Consider the following 27,094-nt stretch of genomic DNA (forward strand, 5'->3'; position numbering starts at 1 on the left):
GGGGCGGAAAAAATCAAGACTTTTTTTTTTTTTTACTAAGACCCCACCTATGCGCCCTGCCGCCGCAAAGCAGTGGTCCCTGCCGCCGCTTGCTCCGCTGTCCGCTCACTCTGCTTTTATTGCTGCGGGCCGCCTTGATTCCTGGGCACCACTTTCACTGTTAACCTATCTGCAGCCTGCGGCAGTGACGAGGTACGTCCTCCTGCGCCGGGGAGCCGCGCAGGAGGATGTCACACATCAATGAAGTAGCCGCCTTCTCTAGAAGCCCATGCACCGGCAGCAACAGATTATTAGAAGTTTCCGGCAGGCTGCCTTGATGAGGTAAGGGCAGCTTTCTAAGGGGGGGGACACCTTCCGCTGGGGTGGAACCCTGACTCCGGTGCAGCCATCCCATACCTGTCACACACTGTTGCACAGTACTGGAGGTGCCTTACTTCTATGCTGCACCTCCAGACATCTTCCTGTATCAGGTCAGAGGGGAGGGGGAGGGGCAGAAGGAGCACAGAGGCCTGAGAGGTCAAAGGCTATAAAGCCGGAGGCCCCTGTGCAGTCAGTCCCGTGCCCTCCTCCTCTTCATCACTTCTGCTGATCTCCTCCCGGCTGCAGACCCCCCTTCACAGCATCCCTGAATGGGGTGAAATGTAAGGAGACAGGCTGCATGAGGTAAGTGTATTACAGTGGTCTCCAAACTATGTACCTCCTGCTGTTACAGACTACACCACCCAGCATGCCCAGAAAGCCTTTGGCTCTCCAGCAGTGGCGTAGCTATATAGGTCGCAAAGGTCGCAATCCGGGCCCACCTACCACTGCCCTATACTATACTTATATGCTGCAGCGGCAGGGCCCTGGGCGCAGCCCAACATTTCATTGCATTATACAGTACTTATATTTCGCAGCGGTCAGGCCCTGGACGCAGCCCCCTGGCCGGGCCCGCTATTGCCAGCACTTTTTTTTTTATTACCCCTAAACGGTAAGCGATACACGAACAGGCCAGGGGCTGATGGGAATAGACGTGCCCCGTGTAGGCACGCACGTCGCTCCAAGCCCCTGACGTGTCACCGGCCTCTGACTCTCGCGATAGCTATGCCCGGCAGTGAAACAGTATCAGCAGCCTCCCCGGTCTCACAGCACTGCACCGCTGATCACCTCGGATCTCCGGGAAGGTGAGGAGACCAGGGATCGGGTGCGGGAGTGGTGTGATGAAAGAGGAATGAGGACGGGGTCCGGGGGGAGGGGGGGTGATTCCAATAATGAGGATGGGGTTCGGGGAGGATGGGGGGGTGATTCCAATAATGAGCATGGGGTCCGGTGGGGGGTGATTCCAATAATGAGCATGGGGTCCGGGGGGAGGGGGGTGATTCCAATAATGAGGATGGGGTCCGGGGGGGGGGGGGGCGATTCCAATAATGAGGATGGGGTCCGGGGGGAGGGGGGTGATTCCAATAATGAGCATGGGGTCCGGGGGAGGGGGGTGATTCCAATAATGAGCATGGGGTCCGGGGGAGGGGGGTGATTCCAATAATGAGCATGGGGTCTGGGGGGAGGGGGGTGATTCCAATAATGAGGATGGGGTCCGGGGGAGGGGGGTGATTCCAATAATAAGCATGCAGTCCGGGGGGTGATTGCAATAATGAGCATGGGGTCCGGGGGAGGGGAGTGATTCAATAATGAGCATGGGGTCCGGGGGAGGGGGGTGATTCCAATAATGAGCATGGGGTCCGGGGGAGGGGGGTGATTCCAATAATGAGGATTGGGTTCGGGGGGGAGGGGGGTGATTCCATTATGAGCATGCGGTTCGGGGGGTGATTCCAATAATGAGCATGGGGTCCGTGGGAGAGGGGTGATTCCAATAATGAGCATGGGGTCCGGGGGGTGATTCATATAATGAGCATGGGGGGGGCGGTGATTCATATAATGAGCATGGGGTCCGGGAAGGGGGGTGATTCAAATAATGAGCATGGGGTCCCGGGAGAGGGGGGTGATTCATTTAATGAGCATGGGGCCAGGGGGGGAGGGGATTGGGGGTGATTCATACAATGAGCATGGGGTCCGGGGGGTGATTCCAATAGTTAGCATGGGGTCCGGGGGGGGGGGGGGGGTGATTCCAATAATGAGCATTGGGTCAGGGGGGGGGGGGATTCATATAATGAGCATTGGGTCCGGGGGGGTGGGGTGATTCCAATAATGAGCATTGGGTCCGGGGGAGAGGGGTGATTCCAATAATGAGCATAGGGTCCGGGGGGTGATTGCAATTATAAGCATGGGGTCTGGGGGGGTAATTGCAATAATGAGGAACAGGGTTCGGGGAGAAGAATTGCAATGATGAGCAGAACGAGGATGGGAATGGGGGGGGCCGAATTAATGATGAGGAGATTGAGGATGGGGTGCGGGGGAAAGGATGGAATGATGTGTAGACTGAGGATGAAGTCCCCGGGGGGGGGGGGAATAACAGGATAATGAGGAGATTGAGGGTGGGGTGAGGGGGATATGGAGTGCAGGGGGGAGGAGACCAAGGATGGGTGGGGTGGGGGGTGAGGGTATGGCAGTATTACATTCAAGGGGTACAGTGTGTAGCAGTATTATATTCAGAGGGTGCAGTGTGTGGCAGTATTATATTCAGGGGCACAGTGGTTGTCAGTATTATATTCAGGGAGTACAGTGTGTGGCAGTATTATATTCAGGGACACAGTGGTTGGCAGTATTTTATTCAGGGAGTACAGTGTGGGGCAGTATTATATTCAGGGGGCACATTGTGTGGCAGTATTATATTCAGGAGGAACAGTGTGTGGCAGTATTATATTCAAGGGGTACTGTGGGTGGCAGAATTATATTCAGGGTACAGTTGTTGCCAGTATTATATCCAGGGGAAATAGTGTGTGGCAGTATTATATTGAGGGAGTACTGTGTGTGGCAGTATTATATTCAGGGGGTACAGTGGGTGGCAGTATTATATTCAAGGGGTACAGGGGGTGGCAGAATTATATTCAGGGGTACAGTTGTTGCCAGTATTATATCCAAGGGAACAGTGTGTGGCAGTATAATATTCAGGGGGTACTGTGTGTGGCAGTATTACCATATATTCGGGGGTACGGTGTGTGGCAATAATATATTTAGAGGGGACAGTGGTTGGCAGTATTATGTTCAGGGGGTACAGTATTATAATGATTATTGTCTTTATACAGAGGATGAGGATCTGCTGACAAATTAAGAAACCAATGATGTTCTGGCATCAGACTCTGCAGAGAAGATGGAGTTGGAAGACGTCCTGGTGTCTGGACCAGATGGAGAAGAAAAGAAAAGACAACAGAGAAGACGTCACTCAGGTCAGTGATATCATTGTGTGTTCTGTCTGACCCAATCTGTGGCTCTCCAGCTGTTATAAAACAGCAATATTCATAATGCCTGAGGCTCTCTAGACATGATGGGAGTTGTAGCTTTGCATCATCTGGAGAGCCACTTGAACCAAGGTGATTGGTGGGGGTCCTGCCCTGTCTTTAAGTGACTTCACTTTGTATTCTCCTGACTGTGTCTCATCAGTGCTGTGGTCACTGATCTTATTGTGCGGCCGAGTAAGGGTTCGTCAGGGAGTAGGGAGGTGGGTCGTCAGGGAGTAGGGGGGCCCAGGACAGTTTTTTGCATCCATGTGGTTTCTAGCTATGCCCCTGCTCTCCAGGTATGCTGGGAGTTGTAGTTTTGCAACAGCTGGAGGTACATAGTTTTGAGGCCATGGGTGTATTGTATAAAAATGTGAACAAGCCCCTTCCCCAATAAAATGGAGCTTCGCTTGTGTAGGCAGAAATCCTTGCACTGGCCCTGATTACCTTTACAGGCGAACATTGGGGCACTGAGCTCAGCCCATTGGTTGCCTATAGTTCCTCCTGAGGATGGTGCTAAAGCACTGAAACTAGTAGAGGGAGGCAAATTTCTATTGTTTTTAAACAGCACTAAGGCATTCCAGCTATAAAGGGAAAATGCAGGTCCCTACATTATACACTATGGGGTTGTCCCAATGAACAGTTACATCTGGAGCCTTTTGATGCTAAAGTTTTAACAATTTTTGTCACTAATATGCATTTTAGGTTATTAATTAATAAAACTTAAATTTTAAGGGAGCTTAATTTTAGAGTCCTGCCGCAGCTGCCGGAGCCGAGATCGTGCCAGTCTCGGCAGCATTAACCCCATAGATGCCGTGATCAATCCTGATTATGCATCTCTGGTGTTGACAGGGGGAGCGTGGCGCCACGATATGATCGTGGGTCACCGTTGGTTGCTATGGCAGCAGGAGGTCAGATCATCACCTCCTGTCTGCCTGCTACAGAAGCCTGTGAGATCAAGCAGAATGCTAGTGGCTGAATAACCACCTGAAGTTTGTGGCAGCATGAGGAGACCATATAGTGGCTGAATGGCACAACCTGGAGTTGGCGGCAGCATGAGTATAACATATAGTAGCTGAATGACACAGCCTGGAGTTGAGTATAACATATAGTTGCTGAATGGCACGTCCTGGATTTTGTGGTAGCATGAGGAGACCATTTAGTGGCTGAATGGCACAACCTGGAGTTGTCTGAAGCATGAGGAAACCACATAGTGTCTGAATGGCACAGCCTGGAGGTGGTGAAGCCTGAGGAGACCATATAGTGGCCGAATGGCACAGCCTGGAGTTGGCTGAAGCATGTGGAGACAATATAATGTCTGAATGAGACAACCTGGAGGGGGCAGCAGCAACATCAGGAGTCCTGAAAGGGTCCTGGTGACAGAGTGGTGTGGTGGGTGGCAATACCAGTACCCAGTGACGAAGGTGGGTTAAAAAAAGGTCTGATGCGGAGGAATGCTTGTAAGGCTAGGTTCACACTACGTTTTGTACTTACGGTTCCCGTATACGGCTGGGAGGAAGGCGGGGCTTAATCACGGCGCCCGCACTCAGCCGTATACGGGAACCGTATTTAATGCATGTCTATGAGCCGACCGGAGTTATCACGTTTTTTCCTGCGGTCGGGAAACCGCATACGGCCGAAAACGCAGCCGACCGGAGGCTGCGGTTCACTCCGGTTGGCTCATAGACATGCATTAAATACGGTTACCGTATACGGCTGAGTGTGGGCGCCGTGATTAAGCCCCGCCCCCCTCCTCCCAGCCGTATAGGGGAACCCTAAGTACAAATCGTAGTGTGAACCTAGCCTAACTTGGGAGCAGCGCCTTAAAACTATCTATATTTGTGAAGTGTTGGTGTGGCACCATGGTCAATCTATTCTGATGCATAAGGCATTAGTGGGTGGAAATCCTGGCTGATCCATGCCTGATTCATCTTCACAAAGGTCAGTCTCTCCACATTTTGCATGGACAGACAAGTTCTCCTTGGGGTGACTATGGCCCCCGTCGCATTAAACACCCGCTCTGATGGCAGACTACTGGTCGGACAGGACAGCTTTTCCAGGGCAAACTCTGCTAGTTGCGGCCACAAATTAAGTTTGGCTGCCCAGAAGTCCAACGGATCTTCAAGGTGTTTTGGCATGGGCATGTCAAGGTATGCCACCACCTGCTGGTTCAGGTCCTGTTCCAGGTCTACCTGCTGCTCATGTGTTGCTTCACTATGCGGGTGAAGAAAGGTACTCATCAGCGACTGTAGACTCTTGATGCTGCTGATGGAGCTGGTACTGCTCCTGCCACCCCACCCCTCCCCAGCAGCCATGGCAGTGGAAGGTGAGTGCAGAGGGCCCCCGGAGTCAGACCTGCGAGGGGATGGACGATGGCACCGGCCAACTGACTACATAGGGTGTCTCTGCAATTGGTCAGTTTGTCCTCCTTCTCAGTGAGTGTAAAAAAGGCCCCCATTTTGTGGCAGTAGCGAGAGTCCAATAAGTGCCAGGAGTCATCCCGCTGCTGAATGGTGACAATTCGGCGGTCACTACGCAAAGAAAGTGAGCATGCATCGTGCCATTTGTGCAAGTGACTTGGAAGGATTCCCTGACTCCATCTCCACTGCATACTGCCACGGTGTGTCTGGGACCTCTGTCTCACCTTCCTCATAACCCTCTAGCTCCTCTGGCTGCTCATGCTCCTCCTCTCCTGTCAGATGACTAGAAAAACTGCCCACTTCACAAAACCTAAACTATGCTCCACTGTGCCCCTTCCCCTCCTCCTCCAGTTCAGCCCCCACAGGGCTCATGTGGCCGTGAGATGTAGGCACCATGTCTCCATTGCCCTGACCAGCCATAGTTTCCAACACGTGTTGTAGGAAATGAAGCAGTGGAATGACGTTGTTCATCCCGTAATCCTGGCGACTGACTAATAATTAGTGTTGCTCACGAATATTCGCAATGCGAATTTTATTCGCGAATATCGCATATTCGCGAATTCGCGAATATTCGCGAATATAGCGCCATATATTCGTAATTTCGAATATTCCTTTTTTTTTTGTTTTGTTTTTTACAGTACACATCACAGTGATCATCCCTCTCTGCTTTCAGCTTGTGTGGTATAAAGGAGTCTCTAATACTACAGTGTGAGACTGGTGTGCGAATTTTCGCATATAAGAAAATTTGCATATGCTTGCTAAGTTTCGCATATGCGAATTTTTGCTTATGCTTTAATTTTCGTATACGCGAATGTTTGCACATGCGAAAATAAAACGGGATATTACGAATATGCGAATATTCGCGAATATTTGACGAATATTCGTCCATATATTCGCGAATATTCGCGAATTCGAATATGGCCTATGCCGCTCAACACTACTAATAATGTGGCTTCCTCAAAGGGCCTGAGCAAACGGCAGGTGTCACATATGAGCTGCCACTGGTTGCCATTGAAGTTACACAGGGGAGTCCCCCTATCTGCTTGGATCATCAAGAGATGGGTGATGGATTTTCACTGTTCGTATAGTCAGTCCAACATATGGAGGGTGGAATTCCAACGTGTGACAATGTCTCAAATAAGACTATATTGTGGGATACCGTTCTGACGCTGCAGCTCAAGGAGGGTGTGCTTTGCGGTGTACGAGTGGCTGAAGTGCATGCAAAGCTTCCTTCCCGTTGTTAGGATGTCTTGCAAATGGGGGAAACACTTCAGGAACCGCTTGACAACTAGTGTTGAGCGGCATAGGCCATATTCGAATTCGCGATATTTCGCGAATATATGGACGAATATTCGTCATATATTCGCTAAATTCGCATATTCGTAAAATTCACGTTTTTTTGCATATGCGAAAATTCTCAAATGCAAAAATGCACATATGTGAAAATTTATGAACTTTATAGCAAGTATACCAGTGTAACTTGATAGAAGCAGCAGAAGGGAGGGATCAATATTCGCGAATATTCGCCCGGCGGTCTCACACAGTAGTATTAGAGCCTTCTTTAGACCACAGAAGCTGGAAGCAGAGAGGGATGATCACTGTGATGTGTACTGTGAAAAAAAAAAAGAATATTCGTAATTTCGAATATATAGGGCTATATTTGCGAATATTCGCGAATTCGCAAATATGTGATATTCACGAATAAAATTCAAATTGCAAATATTCGCGAGCAACGCTATTGACAACCAGATTGAACACATGTGCCATACAAGGCGCATGGCTCACCCTGCCTTGTCACAGCGCAGACAAGATATTCTTCCCGTTGTCAGTCACCATGGTTCCCATTTCCAGTTTTCATGGAGTGAACAATGCTCCAATTTCTTTATGAATTACTTTTAGCCGTTCCTCCTGTGTGTGACTTTGTTCGCCAAGGCAAACCATGTGAAGAACAGCGTAACACCACCATGCCCTGCACACATGGTATGCTGAAGGGGCACTGAAACTTGTCTGGGTAGTGGAGGCTGAGGACACAGTGGAGGATGAGGAGGCAGAGTCGTACACTGTCACAGGACCAACTGCCTGAGACCTGTCCAAGTTGCTTTTGTGGCTGTGAAGGAACCACATTCACCCAGTGGGCCATAAATGACATGTATTGTCCCTGACCATAGTTACAATTCTAGACGTCGGCGCTACCGTGCACTTTTGTACACACCGACAGGCTCAAGGACTGGCCCACCTTTTGTTCCACAAAATTGTGCAGGGCTTGTACTGCCTTCTTCACAAAGAATTGACAGCTTTGCACTCACCACCTCGGCTCGGCACAAGCCATCAGTTCTCTGAAAGGTGAAGAGTCCACCATTTGAAAAAAGAGGGACTGCAGTACCAGAAACTTGGACAGGAGCATATTAAGCTTCTGCGCCATTGGAGTAGAAGCATACTGTTGTTTCCTTGATATGGCTTCGCCCATGGATTCATGGCAGAATGACTGACTAAAAGAAGGAGGAGCAGGAGCATCTGGAGCGACAGAAGGAGGGTATGACACACAGCTCTCTTCGGCTGAGGTGGTGGAACCTTTGCTGGCTGAAAGAGGGAGCGGCGTGCGACTGGGTGATGCAGCAGGCTGGACCACTACATCAGAGCCACGGTTCTCCCAGGCCGCTTTATGGTGGCGCAGCATATGTCGACACATGCCAGTGGTGCCAACATTGGGACCCTGGCCATGCTTCACCTTTTGTCGACACATCTTGCATGTAGCTGTGTTAACCTTCTCCGGATGCTTGATGAAAAACTGCCACACCGCCGAGTAGCTGATTTTTCCACCAACAGTCTGCACTGATTGACTGCTACTGCCGCCGTCTCCAAGAACCCCTGTTCCACTACCTTCTGGGAAGGTAGGCTGCCGCAAAGCAAGTGGTCTCCCCCGGGCATGTTTGGCTCCAGAATTTCCACTTCTGCCACCATGCTGACTGCCAACCATGCTACCACCTTTCTGGCTCAGCTGCTGCCTCACGGGCAACCTGCAACCCGCTTCTCCTGATGAAGATGAAGCCCCTTCTGCACCCGGCTCTCAATTGTGATCGGTTTCATCATCATCAAGTGTCTGCACGTCACTGATGTCCTCCTCAGGTTCCTCAACAGTGTCTGCTTCAGGACCCTGAACGCTGGCAACACTGCCTACCACATCCCTCTCCTCATCACTACTTGCCCGCCTAGTGGAGAAAGTGAAGGATGTCTCCTCCACTTTTTGGCTGGGCAGTAGCTGCTGACTGTCCTCTATTAGATCATCCTCACTGAATAGTGGAGCTGAACCCACAGCATAAGATACTTCTTTAGGGGATGGAACAGCATAGGCAGAGGCAGTGGGAGGACAGAGACTGCTCCCGGACCATGCCAACTGAGGGTTGTGTCTGAGGGTTGTTGACTGGGGTATCAGGTGTCACTTGTGATGAAGTGGATGACCGTGTTAAGCAATCAATGACGGCAGATGGGTTGCTGGTCGAGATACAACCGCTAGCTGATACCGGGAGCTCAGTCCTCTCGCTGCGACTCTTGCTGCCACTCGCCCCATGTCTGCTGCGACCCCTGCAGGATGAATTTATGCTTCTGCCACTCCTCTGTGCACGTCCTGGCACTTCTCTGCCTGACATACTTACGTGTGTATATGAGGGGAGTAAAAAACGCTTCACTACGCTTAAAACAGTATTTGTCTAAAACAGCAGGAGGTGTGTACTTTTGGCTGTCCTTTCACAGTATCTAGGCCCTTGACAGATTAACATGTACAAAATAGTACACTACTTAGAAGTAGGTATGTGGTATGCACTTATGAAAGCAGAAAAAATGGGCTACAGTACGCTTAAATAAACGTATGGCTGTAAAACACCAGCCGGTGATTATTTTTGGCTGTGCTTTCACAGTATCTAGGCCCTTGAGAGTTTAACAGGTACAAAATAGTACACTACTTAGATGTAGGTATGTGGTATGCAGTTATGAGGGCAGAAAATGCGCTACAGTACACTTAAAAAAGTAAAAACATCAATGGGCAGGGAAACCAATGTGAACAGGGATGAAAAAAAACAAAAAACTAATAAGTCAAAATCAACTCTTGCCTTAAACTCAAACCTTTGGTTTCCCTAGTGTCCAATAGGAACATCCAAAAAAATCCCCTGTTCAAAAGAAGTTTCCTAATATCTCCTCCTCTAAAGGTTTCCTAATTTTCTTTATACAGAGATGCAGAGATGTTGTAGGATCTCGGATTCTTTGCATCCGATATATGTCTTCAGATTCTAGTTTTAACACTGTTAGATGTGCAGCCTACGAATTGGCAACGGCAGGCTTCACAGGATGCCAAACACCACATTACAGGTGTTAAAATTTATGTAGTCCCTCATCCTGAAAATCTTGCCGTTGCCATACGAACTGAACTCCTTGGCTATGAGCATATGTCTGCATGTAATGCAGACATTGTGCCCACACTTTCAAATACCTTTGTTTCGGAGCCAGTTTGACTGTTCTTGCATTTTGTTGATGTTGCTATTCTACAAGCTATAGCCCAGCTTGTATTTCATATTTATTCTTCAATAAAGTGGATCCTTGTTGCCGGATTACTCTTTTCTGCTACTACTTAGATGTAGGTATGTGGTATGCCCTTATTAGGGCAGAAAAATGTGCTACAGTACACTTAAAAAAGTATCTGAATACAATGTCAGGTGGTGAGTACTTATGCCTGGCCTTTCACAGTATGTAGGCCCTTGAGAGTTTAACAGGTACAAAATAGTACACTACTTAGATGTAGGTATGTGAACTTATGGGGGCAGAAAAATGTGCTACATTTCGCTTAAAAATATGTATTTTGGCACAACACCAGCAATACACAACAGTGCTGCAGCACACAGTGGCTGTGTACTAAACCCAAAATTCCACTCTCTCACAGACTATTAGGAATGGACTGCTGGGTATGTATTATTCTACAGACTAGTATAACCAGCAGACCATTTGTTGTGGAGAAAAAGAGGGCAGAAATATGCACTACAGTACGCTTAAAAAAACATATTGGAGTAAAACACCAGTCGGTGATTACTTTTGGCGGTCCTTTCACAGTATCTAGGCCCTTGACAGATTAACAGGTACAAAATAGTACACTACTTAGATGTAGGTATGTGGTATGCATTTATGAGGGGGGAAAAATGCGCTACAGTACGCTTAAAAAACATATTTTTGCACAACACCAGCAATACACAACAGTGCTGCAGCACAAAAAAAGCTATATACGAAACCCAAAATTGCTCTCTGTCAAAGACAATTAGGAATGGACTGCTGGGTATTATACCGTCTACAGACTAGTATAACCAGCAGATGATTTGTTGTGGAACCAAGACACAGAATTGCGCTGAAAAATAATTCCTGACTCCTCTGCTTAGGGTTATGAAGTTGAGGCAGCTTGTTGAAATATATGAGGCAACACACAGCTCTATGCACCTCTCTGTAATACAATGCTGAAGAAAGTAACTGGGAGGTTACTGGCTGCAGTAAAAATCCTTTCCAGTGGAAAAAAGCACTGCTCTCTGTCCACTAGAACGCTGATGTGACTAATAGGTGAAACACTGCTGGAAAAAGCTTTTCTGTGTAACACACACACACAGGCTGTCCATCCTATCTCTCTGCAGTGTAATGAATGAAGTGACTGGCCAAAATATGGCTGCCGTTTATATAGGGCTGTAACATCACAGGGGTGGCTGGCTGCTGATAGGCTACATCCTGCATGTGATTTAGGGTCATCCGCCTACCCACCTTGCCTTCTCACCATCCCAGAGTTCCTTGCTCCATGTTCTCACATGTGAATCCACCAATTTAGATGCCCTGGAGCCTTAACCACACTAAATGGAGTTTAATGAAGCAATTTGCGCAATAAAATCGTGGCGATATTCGCATTCGTTGTGATTCGAAATTTTCCTGAAACGAATTCGGATACATCAGCTTTGTTTCGCTCATCTCTAATAGAGAACTATAGAGAACGTTTGCACTAGCGGACTTTGCACTATTTTTATACCATTTTTATACTATTTTTATATCTATCTTATCCCTAATTATTTTATCTCCACCTGTATCATTTAGCCAGATTTATTATACACCAAAATAATAGTGGGGAACATCTATTATATTGGCTTGCTATTATTGTTTTCTAATTTACCCATATCTACAATAATTATCTGGAGCCTGCGCAAGGGCCCTGTGCTAGACTTCAGTTATCCTATGTAATACATTTCATTTTATTTATATAATAAATATTCAATATTTCATTGTACTTGATCTAACTATCTTCTTTCTTGTATACCTTTGTGCACTGGTCACATATAATTTGTATATATAAATATATATATATAATTTTTGTACTGATTAAATGTAGTCTGGTAGGTTGAGATCTGATGCATGATTTATATTTTTTTGGATTTTTTTTTTTTTATATTTGTAATATTTTTACATTTTATGCATTTTATGTGGTTTGCCTTTGTACCGTATCCATTGTATATCATTTTATCATATATTACATCACGGAACAATACCAATTATTCTACATGTATTTTTATATGTAAGTTGGACTAAGAGTAATCACCATGTGAAGTAGAGAAAACAGACAGTAGAGAAAACATCAAGTAGAGAAAACAGACATGGTCGCACATCCACAATTTGTATTTTGATCTACTTGCTTCTCAGCATAAATTCAATAACTAACAGGTTGTTAGTATACATTTTGATCAAAAAGTTCAAGCCCACTCACCACGTCAAAGCCACCTATTTAGAGTGGGTACCTAACATCCCTACCATAAAATGGCGTAGCACTGTGTGGAGACAACCACTGCCGCAACACCAGTACCCACAGGGGGAACGGCCCAATGGCAGAGCAGCCCCAATGCCACTCAGACCAGTCCCAGGGCCGTACCTCCCCATAGACACGGTAGCAACGGACGCTGCACAGCACCACACCAGTGTGAACAAGGTGTAAAAGCTCACTTACCATGTGCTCCCAGTCAGACTGGGAGGCTGCCAGAAAGGAAGGGGCCCTGTGCAGCTTCCTGCTAATTTATATAGGGCTGGGCTGAGGGGGAGGGGAAGAGTGCACACCAAGTAAAAAAAAAAAAGGGGGGGATAGAAAACACAATGTGAATTCAAGTAGAGAATACAGACATGGTCGCACATCCAGAATTTGTATTTTGATCTACTTGCTTCTCAGCATAAATTCAAAAACTAACAGGTTGTTAGTATACATTTTGGTCAAAAAGTACAAGCCAACTCGCCACGTCAAGGCCACCTATATAGAGTGGGTCCCTAACATCCCTAGCATAAAATGGCGTAGCACTGGGTGGCGACCACCACCGCCACAAAACCAGTGCCCACAGGGGGAAGGACCCACTGGCAGAGCACCCCTTGACATGGCGAGTGGGCTTGTACTTTTTGATCAAAATGTACAGGGTAGGCCATTTACATGGATACACCTTAATAAAATGGGAATGGTTGGTGATATTAACTTCCTCTTTGTGGCACATTAGTATATGTGAGGGGGGAAACTTTTCAAAATGGGTGGTGACCATGGCGGCCATTTTGAATCCAACTTTTGTTTTTTTCAATAGGAAGAGGGTCAAGTTTCTGACCACTTATAAAATGTGTTCAATGTGCTGCCCATTGTGTTGGATTGTCAATGCAACCCTCTTCTCCCACTCTTCACACACTGATAGCAACACTGCAGGAGAAATGCTAGCACAGGCTTCCAGTATCCGTAGTTTCAGGTGCTGCACATCTCGTATCTTCACAGCATAGACAATTTCTTTCAGATGACCCCAAAGATAAAAGTCTAAGGGGGTCAGATCGGGAGACCTTGGGGGACATTCATCTGGCCCACGATGACCAATCCACTTTCCAGGAAACTGTTCATCTAGAAATGCTCGGACCTGACACCCATAATGTGGTGGTGCACCATCTTGCTGGGAAAACTCAGGGAACGTGCCAGCTTCAGTGCATAAAGAGGAAAACACATCATCATGAAGCAATTTCGCATATCCAGTGGCCTTGAGGTTTCCATTGGTGAAGAATGGCCCCACTATATTTGTACCCCATATACCACACCATACAATCAATTTTTGTGTTCCAACAGTCTTGGAGGGATCTATCCAATGTGGGTTAGTGTCAGACCAATGGTTTTGTTTGTTAACTTCACCATTTACATAAAAGTTTGACTCATCACTGAACAAAATCTTCTGCGTAAACTGAGGGTCCTTTTCCAATTTTTGTTTTGCCCACTCAGAAAATTCAGTGCGCCAATCTGGGTCATCCTCGCTGAGATGCTACAGTAGCTGGAGTTTGTAAGGGTGCCATTTGTGAGTAGCTAATATCCGCCAAAGGGATGTTCGACTAATGCCACTCTCCAGTGACATGCGGCGAGTGCTACGCTGTGGGCTCTTGCTGAATGAAGCTAGGACAGCCACGGATGTTTCTTCATTAGTGACAGATTTCATGCGTCCACATGTTGTCAAATCCAACACTGAACCAGTTTCATGAAACTTAGCAAGCAGTTTGCTAACTGTAACATGGGAGATGGATTGGCTCGTAGGGTGTCTTGCATTGAAATCAGCTGCAATGACCTGGATACTGCGTTCACAAGACAACAACACAATTTCTATCCGCTCCTCACGTGTTAACCTTGATGACATGTCAATGGCTGTAAACAAAGAGAAACTTGTAAATAACTCATGAAAGAATAAAGGTACGTTAAAACTAAGCACATCATTGTTTTTCTTGTGAAACTCCCAATAAGTTTGAGGTGTCACATGACCCGCTTCCTATTGAAAAAAACAAAAGTTGGATTCAAAATGGCCAACTTCAAAATGGCCGCCATGGTCACCACCCATCTTGAAAAGTTTCCCCCCTCACATATACTAATGTGCCACAAACAGGAAGTTAATATCACCAACCATTCCCATTTTATTAAGGTGTATTCATATAAATGGCCCACTCTGTATACTAACAACCTGTTAATTTTTGAATTTATGAATCTGAATTTATGCTGAGAAGCAAGTAGATTAAAATACAAATTGTGGATGTGCGACCATGTCTGTTTTCTCTATATGAATTTACTTAGAGTAATCACCGAAAGGGCCTTGCGGACTACCCTTCCCATCTTTTGTGCATTTAGTCTGGTAATAAAGCGACTTCATCTGACTACAGTGGTTTAGCTTTTATTTCCTCCACTTTATTTGGTTTCCCTCTTCCGGGACATGGGGATGTCTCTTTTCTTTTTTCTTTCCCCCTTTCCCTCCCCTTATCCTATCCCCTCCACTCTCCCTATTCTTTCTTCTCTACTCTATCCTCTTTACTTTACCTTTTTTCTTTACTCTATCCCCTTTACTCTACTTAACCCTGTATTACCCTTCCCCGCCTCCCCTTCCCCCACCCCCTTCCACATACATCCCAAAAGAGAGAGCTTGAGGACTGTCACCCCCACAACTATGACATTGAATTATCTATATTTTTTTTTTCTGCCATTTGAAACATTTTGTTGGACCACATTTTAACTTTGGTATGCTTTTTTTAAGACTTAAGGATATTTTAAAATAAGCTGAAATCTAGCAGTTTCCATTCTGGTCATTGGGCCTAAGACTAAGGGTGCATTCACACAGCCGTTTAGCCCCCATTCCGTTTAAAAAGAAACGGATAAAAAAAACGGATAGAAACGGCTGATCAAACAGGTATCCTTTTGAAACGTTTTTAAACCATTTTTTAATCTGTTTATTTTTATTTATTTATTTTTGTTAAAAATCAGCCACCTACAGACTCCTGCAGCGAGTAGTAGTTCCTGGCTGCAGGAGCCTGCTGGCTGGGAGGCTACATTAGTGCTTTTACTACTACCCCCATCATGGAACAGACTCTGTTCCATGATGGGGGTAGTAGTACAGGGGCTGAGGGATTGATCACACCGGGTCTCACTTCTGACACCCGATCCAATCAGAAGTTATCAAACAGGGGAGCAGGCAGTATGGTCCACAACCCTGCAATCACCAATGTATTTTTCTTTCATTTTTAAATTCCCTGTGGGGAGCTCTGAATGGCCTGTACTGAGGAGCCAATCAGGGCTCCCTGCGGGTTTTTTAAAATGGACAATGTATATTAAAAGCGCTGTATACTATATACCCCCCACCTACGCATTTATGTGACACCCCCCCCCCCCACTGGCGCATTTGTCATTAATGCAGCGCTATGTGTGAAAAGCATTTTACGCGCAGAGCATCGCACCAGCCGCCGGCGCGATGCTGCTGATAGAATACTATTCATACATAGCGCTGCAGGGGCATATTATATAGAAATGCTTTTGGGGCCAGATATATACTATATATATACTGCGGGGGTTATATCTTTATAAATGCGCTGGGGGGGCTAGATATATAGCATTATATATCTTGCCCCCCCCCACAGCGCTTTTAATATACATTGTCCATTTTAAAAACCCCGCAGGGAGCCCTGATTGGCTCCTCAGTACTGGCCATTCAGAGCTTCCCGCGGGGAATTTAAAAATAAAAGTAAAATACATTGGTGATCGCAGGGTTGCGGACCATACCGCCCGCTCCCCTTCTTAATAACTTATGATCGGATCGGGTCTCAGAAGTGGGGGGTGATCGCGGGCGTGCACTGGCTGAAGCTACTTGTGACAAGGGGACCCCTCTCTCTGGGCTTGAGGAAGAAGAAAAGGCGGCTTCAGCTGGTGTACTTAAATTGGATTCTTCTGTAGGAACCTCAGTCCAGGATCCCATGTCCTGTGGTGAGGGGAGAGTCTCACCGGTGATGCCATCGCTGGTGTCCCTGGTGATGCCCCTTTCAGGGTAGCTGGCCACTCGTCATCCTCTGGTAGAGGAGGCAGGTTACAGTCCTCCTCGGCCCCAAGGGACAACTGCTGCAAGTTGTTAGCAAGTTCCTGGAATAGTTGTGCTGCGGCCTTGGCAACGTTCAGCTGACTCAGCGCCATCTTAGGACTCTTCTCACATGTCTCGATGGGCTCCGCCATCTCTGTACTCCTTGCTGCCTGTTTCGGACTGAAGAAGGCTGGCCGCGCAGTCTCTTTTATTAGAGGCTCCGACAAAATGGCAGCCAGCCGGAAGGACGTCATCAGTGCAGCTCTGACTTCCTGTCCCCTGGCAAACACAAGCAGTGCAGAAAGGTTCCACTTCGGCATCGGAACGTCAACTTGATGTCCACGCCCAGGGGTGGGTTGCGGACCAGAGTGGGACATTTTCGCGTGCTTTTCAGGCAAGTCATTAACCCTTGCAGGTACTTGTTGCAGAGGAGAGCGCAGCATAGCTTCGCTGCAGATTTTTCACATGGCCACAGAAAAACAATCTTCACCTCCCCCTTACTTTTTGTAGCGCCCCATCAAAGCACAATTTCAGCAATAAAGTCCTGTACACTTATGGGCGCAATTTTGATCGCTACTTGCGATACTTGACAGTTCATAAAAACACATTCCTGAATAGGGGGAGGACTATGGCTTTGCATTAACGGTATACACCCGTTTTTCGTTGTGGGTGGTCAAGGTAGCAAAGTTATTAAAGGCACACACCGGTATCCTGTCCGTATGATGCCAAAAGAGTTGTGGTGACTGGGTGAGGCAATGATGTTACATGGTCTGGTGATATTAACCCTTGATTTGTCATGACGCCAGGATGCAGTTGTTTTGTATAGAAGGTCCTGCCGACAACCGGCCCAAAAACGACAGGAAAATAAATGGAATGTCCACAGCAGGATTCATGAGATAACTGGAACTTTTACTTAACTTCTTGTGCAAACAGTCTTTACAATTAAAGTTTCTCTTGAGGTAACCGGGATGCAGGTTCCTCACAGGCTTGGCTGGGACTAGTAGTCTTGAGATTTAAGCAGGCCACTGTATATCTACCTCATATTTTGTCCTTAAATCCTGTCCTCAAATCCTGACCTCATATTATGTCCTCATATCCCATCCTCATATCCTGTCCTCATCTCTCGTCCTCAAATCTTGACCTCATAATGTGTCCTCATATCCCGACTTCCTATCTCGTCATCATATTTTATCTTTATGTTCATATTCCATCCTCATCTCCTGTCCTAAGGTTAGGCTGATTTGTCATGAAGAGATTGTTGGCAAAAAATAGAGGGGGCATTACTTGTGGGAAGGGGTGCTTGTAAGCCATACGGACACATCCACCTGGATATACGGAGCTTGTGCAGTAAGGTGGAGCTGAGCTGTAATAAAGAGATTGTGGTCTAAGAACCCCTGTGATGTTTGGGTGTATCAGGCATAAAATTGTGTTTTCGGCCTTGAGCCGGAAAAAAAAAATGGAAGGGCGTGGCTTGCTTAGGGGCGTGGTTGGCAGGAGAGGTGTGGCTTGCAAGCTGGACCGACACACTCACCAGGAGATGCAGAGTGGAGCATGTGGGATAAGATACTGGAAGTTCCATAGACTTGCATGGAGGTGGGTTAGGGTTAATTAAACTATTCTATATTATAAGTTGACATATAAGTAACATGTAAACCAAGTTTTATTAAAATATCACCAGCTGTTTAGAAGTAATGCTGGAACATACAAACACATATATACTGTTTTCAATTATGTTTCAATTATGTTTCAGAGGTTGATTTACAGGTAGCTGCCTATAGGTGGCACAAGAGAAGCATATTTTGTTCACTGACAGTCTGATACACAATGTATGTTGGGTTATTGAGTTTCAGAATATTTTATTTTGCAGTCAATGAACATTATCTGCTGTAACCGATAAAAAGATAAAAATGTAACAATAATCTGCTAGTATCAACGGGATATATTAAATTACTTAGAACTATAAGAAGAAAAAATTGGACATCCAAATGAAAGCTCCCATAAACAGATAATATTGCTCATAATACGTTGCAACTGTTCATATATTTCTTATTAATAAAAAATGTTAACAAACCTTGTAAAAGGAGAACAGGCAGAAATAGCATGAGCCGTTATCTCTGTCTACCCCCTGTTGACCCCCTGCTAAGTCAACCATAGGGTATAGAGCATTGATGGCGAACCTTTTTGAGCCCGAGTGCCCAAACCGTAATGCAAAGTGCCAGCACAGCAATTAAATCAGAATACACATTAGGGTTGGCAGTATAGTTCCCCCACATTAGGGTTGGCAGTATAGTTCCCCCACATTAGGTTGGCAGTATAGTTCCCCCACATTAGGTTGGCAGTATAGTCCCCCCACATTAAGTTGGCAGTATAGTCCCCCCACATTAGGGTTGGAAGTATAGTTCCCCCACATTAGGTTGGTAGTATAGTTCCCCCACATTAGGTTGGCAGTACAGTTCCCCCACATTAGGTTGGCAGGGTTCCCCCACATTAGGTTGGCAGTATAGTTCCCCGAAATTAGGATGGCAGTATAGTTCCCCCACATTAGGTTGGCAGTATAGTCCCCCACATTAGGTTGGCAGTATAGTCCCCCACATTAGGTTGGCAGTATAGTTCCCCACATTAGGTTGGCAGTATAGTTCCCCACATTAGGTTGGCAGTGTTCCCAATCATTAGGTTGGCACTGTTCTTAAATATGAGGTTTGCTCTGTTCCCTCATATTAGGTTGGCTCTGTTCCCCCACATTAGGTTGGCACTTTTCCCCACATTAGGTTGGCACTGTTCCCCCACATTAGGTTGGCACTGTTCCCCCACATTAGGTTGCCACTGTTCCACCACATTAGGTTGGCACTGTTCCCCCACATTAGGTTGGCACTGTTCCCCCACATTAGGTTGGCACTGTTCCCCCACATTAGGTTGGCAGTGTTCCCAAACATTAGTTGGCAGTGTTCCCCCACATTAGGTTGGCAGTGTTCCCCCACATTAGGTTGGCTCTGTTCCCCCACATTAGGTTGCCACTGTTCCCCCACATTAGGTTGCCACTGTTCCCCCACATTAGGTTGCCACTGTTCCCCCACATTAGGTTGGCAGTGTTCCCCCACATTAGGTTGGCAGTGTTCCCCCACATTAGGTTGGCAGTGTTCCCCCACATTAGGTTGGCAGTGTTCCCCCACATTAGGTTGGCAGTGTTCCCACACATTAGGTAGGCAGTGTTCCCCCACATTAGGTAGGCAGTATAGTTCCCCCACAGACATACAGTCTCCAGCCACATACAGTGTATGGCTGGAGGCTGTATGTCTGGGTACTGCCCCACTTCAGTGTCCCGACCACCGCTCCTCCAGTCTGGCCATAGAAGTAGGTCCCGAGAGCGGGGGAGCGGTGGTCGGAAAACCGAAGATGTCGTCCCGCTGGTCACTTACCGTGCGCGCGTCATCCTCGGTTCTCCTCGATGCTCTGCTCTGCTTTTGGGCGTACGCACGGAGGGGCGGGGGAGGGGGAATGGGGGGCATTATATGTGAGGGGCACATAACGGGGGGCATTATATAAGTGGTGGGCACATGACAGGGGGTCATTATAAGTTAGGAGCCTATGTCAGGGGGGCATTATATGTGGGTGGCACATGACAGGGGGCAACTGTCATGTGCCCCTCACATATAATGCCCCCCTAACATAGGCTCCTAACTTATAATGACCCCCTGTCATGTGCCCCCCTGTCATGTGCTGCTAACTTAAAATCCCCCTCGTTGTTTGCCCTTTTCTGTGCATTCCCACCCGAGCAGCTCTCTCTGTTTTTACCTTTATCACAGGAAGCTCTATTCTTGCAGAGTGTGCGCCGCGGGGACAAGATCTCCGGGCGCCGGCGTGATGATGTGATGTCATCGCGCCGGCCTGCGGCGCACACTCTGCAAGAATAGAGCGCTTAATCACCGCTGCTGGTAAGACGTGACCCCGGGCACATTGTGCGGGTGGCTCCCGTTGGCTCCCCCGCTCCTGTCGCCCAGAGTTCGGGAGGAGCATAGCGGAAGTTCACAGAAGTCCAGCGTGGCGGAGCGCATCAAATGGCAACCATGGCCGCGTGCCCACAGAGGTTTGCCATCACTGGTATAGAGAAACAAGTTGTCTCATTTAGACTACCCCTTTAACTCTTTCCCAACACTTAAAGGGGGAGATTTATCAAAACCTGTCCAGAAGAAAAGTTGATAAGTTGCCCATAGCAACCAATCAGATTGCTTCTTTCATTTTTAGAGGCCTTTTCAAAAATGAAAGAAGCGATCTGATTGGTTGCTATGGGTAACTGGTCAACTTTTCCTTTGGACAGTTTTTGATAAATCTCCCCCTAGGTGTATATGTATGTAAAAATGTCAGGCAAGGAGTAGGATCAGGAGCTGTATTTGCTTTATGTGGCATTTACAGGGTTAGGCAGAGGACAGGGCTGCCTTTCACACCCAATTGCCTCTTGCCTCTCCTCAAGTGAAATGGGGTGAAGAGCAGTCTACATGGCATCTGCGTCAAAGACCTGTAATGTTAATATTAGTACTAGTGTATAGTATAGTATTCAATCACAGGTTCAAATCCCCTAATGGTATTAAAAACTATATATAAAAAGTCTAACTCACATCCCTTTTCCCAAGTACTATAAAAATACACGAAAAATACACACCGTGTTAGTAAAGTCCCAACTATTAAAATGCCATATTATTTATCTTGCATTTTTTATCACCTATCTCCTGCCAAAAATGGAGAAGAAAGTGATTAAAAAAATCACATATACCCCAAAATGGTACCAGCAAAATCTTCAGTTTATCCCACAAAGAAAGAATACTTGAAAGAGAAAAATAATACAAGTTTTATGTCTCAGAATGTAGAGATGCAAATTAAAAGGAAAAGTTTATTATTTAAAAGCAGTAAAACATTACAAGATTTAAAGGGGTACTCGGGTGAAAACCTTTTTTCTTTTAAATCAACTGGTGGCAGAAAGTTAACATATTTGTGAATGACTTCTATTAAAAAATCTTAATCCTTCCAGTACTTATTAGCTGCTGAATGCTACAGAGGAAATTCCTTTCTTTTTGGAACACTGATGACATCACGAGCACAATGCTCTCTGCTGACATCTCTGTCCATTTTAGCAACCATGCACAGCAGATGTATGCTAAGGGCAGCATGGTGGCTCAGTGGTTAGCACTGCTGCCTTGCAGTGCTGGAGACTTGGGTTCAAATCCCACTAAGGACAACGATAAATAAAGCGTTATTATTATTATTATTATTATTATTATAATAACGTCAGCAGAGAGAACTGTGGTCGTGATGTCATCAGAGAGCATTCCAAAAAGAAAAGAATTTCCTCTGTAGTATTCAGCAGCTAATAAGTACAGGAAGGATTAAGATTTTTTAATAGAAGTAATTTACAAATATGTTTAACTTTCTGCTACCAGTTGATTTAAAAGAAAATAGGTTTTCACCAGAGTACCCCTTTAATACATTTGGTATCGTTGAATTCGCAGTGACCTGCAGAATTATGTTTTCCTGACCTTTCCACAATACAGTGAATTCTGTCAAAATAAAACTAAAAATATCAATGGTGGATTTGGATTTTTAAAAACTTTCTTAACCTGTTGGGGACGAAGGGCGTATGCATACGCCCTTGCGTCCTGGTATTTAAGGACGAAGGGCGTATCCATACGCCCGTGGGATATCAATCAGCAGGCACCCCGCGCAAATGCCCAGGGGGGTCATCAGACCCCCCCCCATGTCGGCGATCGGCGCAAATCGCAAGTGAATTTACACTTGCGATTTGCGCCAATTCCGGGTCATTACGGGTCTATGGTGACCCGGCGACCCAGAAAATAAGGGGGATCGCGGTTGTCTAAGACACCCACAATCCCCCTGAAGAGATAGGAGTGAGGTGGCACTCCCTGCTATTGGTGATCTAGACGTGACTACCAATAGCAGATCGGTGGGGGGGGGGGGGGGTCACTTTTGTTTTCCCCGTCCTGCCCTCCCACAATAGGCGGGGCAGAACGGGGAAAACAAAGAGGACCGGGCGCCAAAGATCACTTACCAGTCCGGAGGCAGCAAAGCGACGGTGATCGGCGGGCTGCAGAAGAGGACGGCTCCCTGGATCCAACGGAAGCCGGTAAGTTGCCTAGCAACATCTGGGGGGCTACAGTCTGAGACCATATACGGTTGTCTCTAACCTGTAGCCCTCCAGATGTTGCAAAACTACAGCATGCCTAGACAGCTGTTTGCTGTTTGGGCATGCTGGAATATGTAGTTTTGCAACAGTTGGAGGACTGCAGTTTGAGAACACAGTGGTCTCTAAACTTTATCCCTCCAGATCTTGAAAAACTACAACTCCTAGCATGCCCAAACAGCTCTTTGCTGTCTGGGCATGCTGGGATTTGTAGTTTTGCAACATCTGGAGGGTCACAGTTTGGAGATCACTGGGCAGTGGTCTATAAACTGTAGCCCTCCAGATGTTGCAAAACTGCAAATCCCAACATGCCCAAAGAGCAAACAGCTGTCTCGGCAGTTGTAGTTGCGTACCACCAGCTATTGCATAACTACAGTTGGAGGCACACTGGTTGGAAAATACTGAGTTAGGTAACAGAACCTAACTGAAGGTTTTCCAACCAGTGTGCCTCCAGCTGTTGCAAAAGTGCAACTCCCAGCATGCACGGTCTGTCAGTACATGCTGGGAGTTGTAGTTTTGCAACAGCTGGAGGCACACTGGTTGGAAAATACTGAGTTAGGTAACAGAACCTAACTGAAGGTTTTCCGACCAGTGTGCCTCCAGCTGTTGCAAAAGTACAACTCCCAGCATGCACGGTCTGTCAGTACAATGCTGGGAGTTGTAGTTTTGCAACAGCTGGAGGCACACTGGTTGGAAAATACTGAGTTAGGTAACAGAACCTAACTGAAGGTTTTCCAACCAGTGTGCCTCCAGCTGTTGCAAAAGTACAACTCCTCAGGCAGTACATGCTGGGAGCTGTAGTTTTGAAACAGCTGGAGGTTTGCCCCCCCCCCCCCCCCCCCCCCCCCCCGATGTGAACGTACAGAGTACATTTACACAGGCAGGTTTACAGTTAAGTTTCCTGCTTCAAGTTTGGGCTGCGGTAAATTTTTCGCCACAGCGCAAACTCCTAGCGGGAAACTCACCGTAACCGGCCAGTGCAAATGTACCCCAAAAACAAAACACTACACTACACTAAAACATAATAAAGGGTAAAACACTACATATACACTCCCTTACACTGTCCCCCCAATAAAATGAAAAAACGTATCGTGCAGCAGTGTTTCCAAAACGGAGCCTCCAGCTGTTGCAAAACAACAACTCCCAGCATTTCTGGACAGCCACTGACTGTCCAGGCATGTTGGGAATTTAGCAACAGCTGGAGGCACCCTGCTTGGGAATCACTGGCATAGAATATCCCTATGTCCACCCCTATGCAATCCCTAATTTAGTCCTCAAATGCGCATGGCGCTCTCTCACTTCATAGCCCTGTCGTGTTTTAAGGAAACTGTTTAGGGCCACATATGGGGTATTTCCGTACTCGGGAGAAATTGCACTACAAATTTTGGGGTCTTTTTCTCCTTTTACCCTTTATGAAAAGGAAAAGTTGGGGGGTACACCAGCCTGCTAGTGCAAATTTTTTTTTTTTTACACTAACATGCTGGTGGTGCCCCATACCTTTTTATTTTCACAAGCAGTAAAAAGAAAAAAAGTCCCTCAAAATTTGTAACTCTATTTCTCCTGAGTACGAAAATACCCCATATGTGGGCGTAAAATGCTCTGTAGACGCACAACAAGGCTTAGGAGTGAGAACGCTTAGCAGTGAGCATTTATGCCCCACAGGTGTCTGACAGATTTTTGGAACAGTGGTCCGTGAAAATGAAAAATTTAATTTTTCATTTGCACATCCCACTGTTCAAAAGATCTGTCAAACGCCAGTGGGGTGTAAATACTCACTGCACCCCTTATTAAATTCTGTGAGGGGTGTAGTTTCCAAAATGGGGTTACATGTGGGGGGGGTCGACTGTTCTGGCACCATGGGGGGGTTTGTAAACGCACATGGCCCCTGACTACCATTCCAAACTAATTCGCTTTCCAAAAGCCCAATGGCGCTCCTTCTCTTCTGAGCATTGTAGTGCGCCAGCAGAGCATTTTACGTCCCAACATGGGGTATTTCCATACTCAGAAGAGATGGGGTTACAAATTTTGGGGGGCATTTTCTCCCATTACCTTTTGTAAAAATGGTAAATTTGGGGGAAAAACTGCACTTTAGTGGAAACATTTTTTTTTTTCATTTACACATCTGATTTTAACGAAAAGTGGTCAAACACCTGTGAGGTGTTAAGGCTCACTGGACCCCTTGTTACGTGCCTTGAGGGGTGTAGTTTCTAAAATGGTATGCCATGTGGGTTTTTTTCTACTGTTCTGGCACCATAGGGGCTTCCTAAAAGTGACATGCCCCCAAAAACCATTTCTGCAAAATTCACTCTCCAAAATCTCATTGTCGCTCCTTCCCTTCTGAGCCCTCTACTGCGCCCGCCGAACACTTTACATACACATGTGAGGTATTTCCTTAATCGAGAGAAAATGGGTTACAAATTTTGGGGGGGCTTTTTCTCCTATTACCACTTGTAAAAATAAAAAAAACTGGGTCTACAAGAACATGCGAGTGTAAAAAATTACGATTTAGAATTTTCTCCTTCACTTTGCTGCTATTCCTGTGAAACACTTAAAGGGTTAACAAACTTACTGAATGTCATTTTGGATACTTTGAGGGGTGCAGTTTTTATAATGGGGTCATTTGTGGGGTATTTCTAATTTGAAAACCCTTTAAATCCACTTCAAAACTGAACTGGTCCCTGAAAAATTCCGATTTTGAAAATGTTGTGAAAAATTGGAAAATTGCTGCTGAACTTTGAAGCCCTCTGATGTCTTCCAAAAGTAAAAACAAGTCACCTTTATGATGCAAACATAAAGTAGACATATTGTATTTGTGAATCAATATATAATTTATCTGGAATGTCTATTTTCCTTACAAGCAGAGAGCTTCAAAGTTAGAAAAATGCAAAATTTTCAAATTTTTTATCAAATTATTGCATTTTTCACCAAGAAATGATGCAAGTATCAACGAAAATTTACCACTACCATAAAGTAGAATATGTCACGAAAAAACTATCTCGGAATCAAATTTATAAGTAAAAGCATCCCAGAGTTATTAATGCTTAAAGTGACAGTGGTCAGATTTGCAAAAAATGCTCCCGTCCTTAGGGTCATAATGGGCTCCGTCCCCAAGGGGTTAAAGGGTAGCTCCCACCATCCCTTTTTTTTTCTTTTTCTGTCCCTGCCTATTGCCCATCTATCCCTAACCACCTCCCTGCCTTTAAATTTTTTTTTTACTATATTAAAAATGCTTTTTTGTCTGCCTGGTAGTGTGCTCACTACCAAACAGACTTCCCCAGCAAGCATGATGTCACTGATGCCTGCTGGGGGGTCCGACTTTCGCCCTTAGTTCAACTATACAGGGTGCCTCCAGCTGTTTCACCACTACAACTCCCAGCTTGCCCTGACATCTATTGGCTGTCAGGGCATGCTGGGAGTTGTAGTGGGGAAACAACTGGAGGCACCCTGTGGTGAAAACAATCTCAGCCGCAGCTGCCACATCTTCCGCTCCCCCAGACCCCGCTGTGCAACACCCCCCACCCTCCTCCCTCCACCCGCCCGAAAAAGACATTCCACTCCCCCAAACTCCGCAACTCCATCACCCCCAGACACCGCCGCGCAACATCAATACTGCAACATATATATAAAAAAAGTTCATGACAGTGCCCATTTAAAAGAGAATCTGACAGCTATTTCACCTGCACTAAACCCCATTATACTGGGTTATAGTAGGGGGGAACAGCTGTCATTTTTACAATGAGTTCTGCCCATTACAATATCATTGACATTGCACTCTGGCACGCAATGGAGGCGGGGAGCCAGCTCACCCAGCTCCCCTGCCTCATCAATATTCACTCCTTGGTCCGCCCCATCCTTGACAACCCCCACCCCCCACCCCAACACCAAAGACCCCCGAAAATTGTAACAGGCAGAACTCAGGAAATATCTAACCTAAATTTATAGACAGTAATAAGACAAGGAAACTAATTTGCTGATAACTGCTGTTCTACATCATTGGAACAGAATTGCTGTTATTTTATACGATCCTGTACAGTTCAGTTATTTCAGAAAAATATTAGACTATAACAAAAAGGGGAAGAAAAAAAACATACAAGGAGCAATTTTTTGTCACATGAATTGAAGTTTTCCATAGGAAAAGGAGGATTTAGCAAGAATATACCTAAATATCCTCATGCCTCTATGAAGTGAAATGAAGTGAGCCTGATCAGGGGAACA

At 46.2% G+C, this 27,094-nt stretch overlaps 1 long non-coding RNA gene across 2 annotated transcripts in view; it reads left to right on the forward strand.

Annotated features, from left to right (window-relative positions):
* The first annotated feature begins 532 nt into the window (after nucleotides 1-532).
* The window catches only part of LOC130281824 (uncharacterized), a 48,444-nt gene continuing 21,882 nt past the window's right edge, over nucleotides 533-27,094 (forward strand). The window contains exons 1-2 of one of the 2 annotated variants that reach the window (XR_008846118.1): nucleotides 533-663; nucleotides 3,183-3,323. This is a non-coding gene — a long non-coding RNA (uncharacterized LOC130281824). Of the gene's footprint in view, nucleotides 664-1,101; nucleotides 1,164-3,182; nucleotides 3,324-27,094 lie in introns of those variants that run through there. The other variant, XR_008846117.1, reaches the window with a different exon arrangement.

The sequence above is a fragment of the Hyla sarda genome, chromosome 7 (assembly GCF_029499605.1).
Source record: "Hyla sarda isolate aHylSar1 chromosome 7, aHylSar1.hap1, whole genome shotgun sequence".
Classification (NCBI taxonomy): domain Eukaryota; kingdom Metazoa; phylum Chordata; class Amphibia; order Anura; family Hylidae; genus Hyla; species Hyla sarda.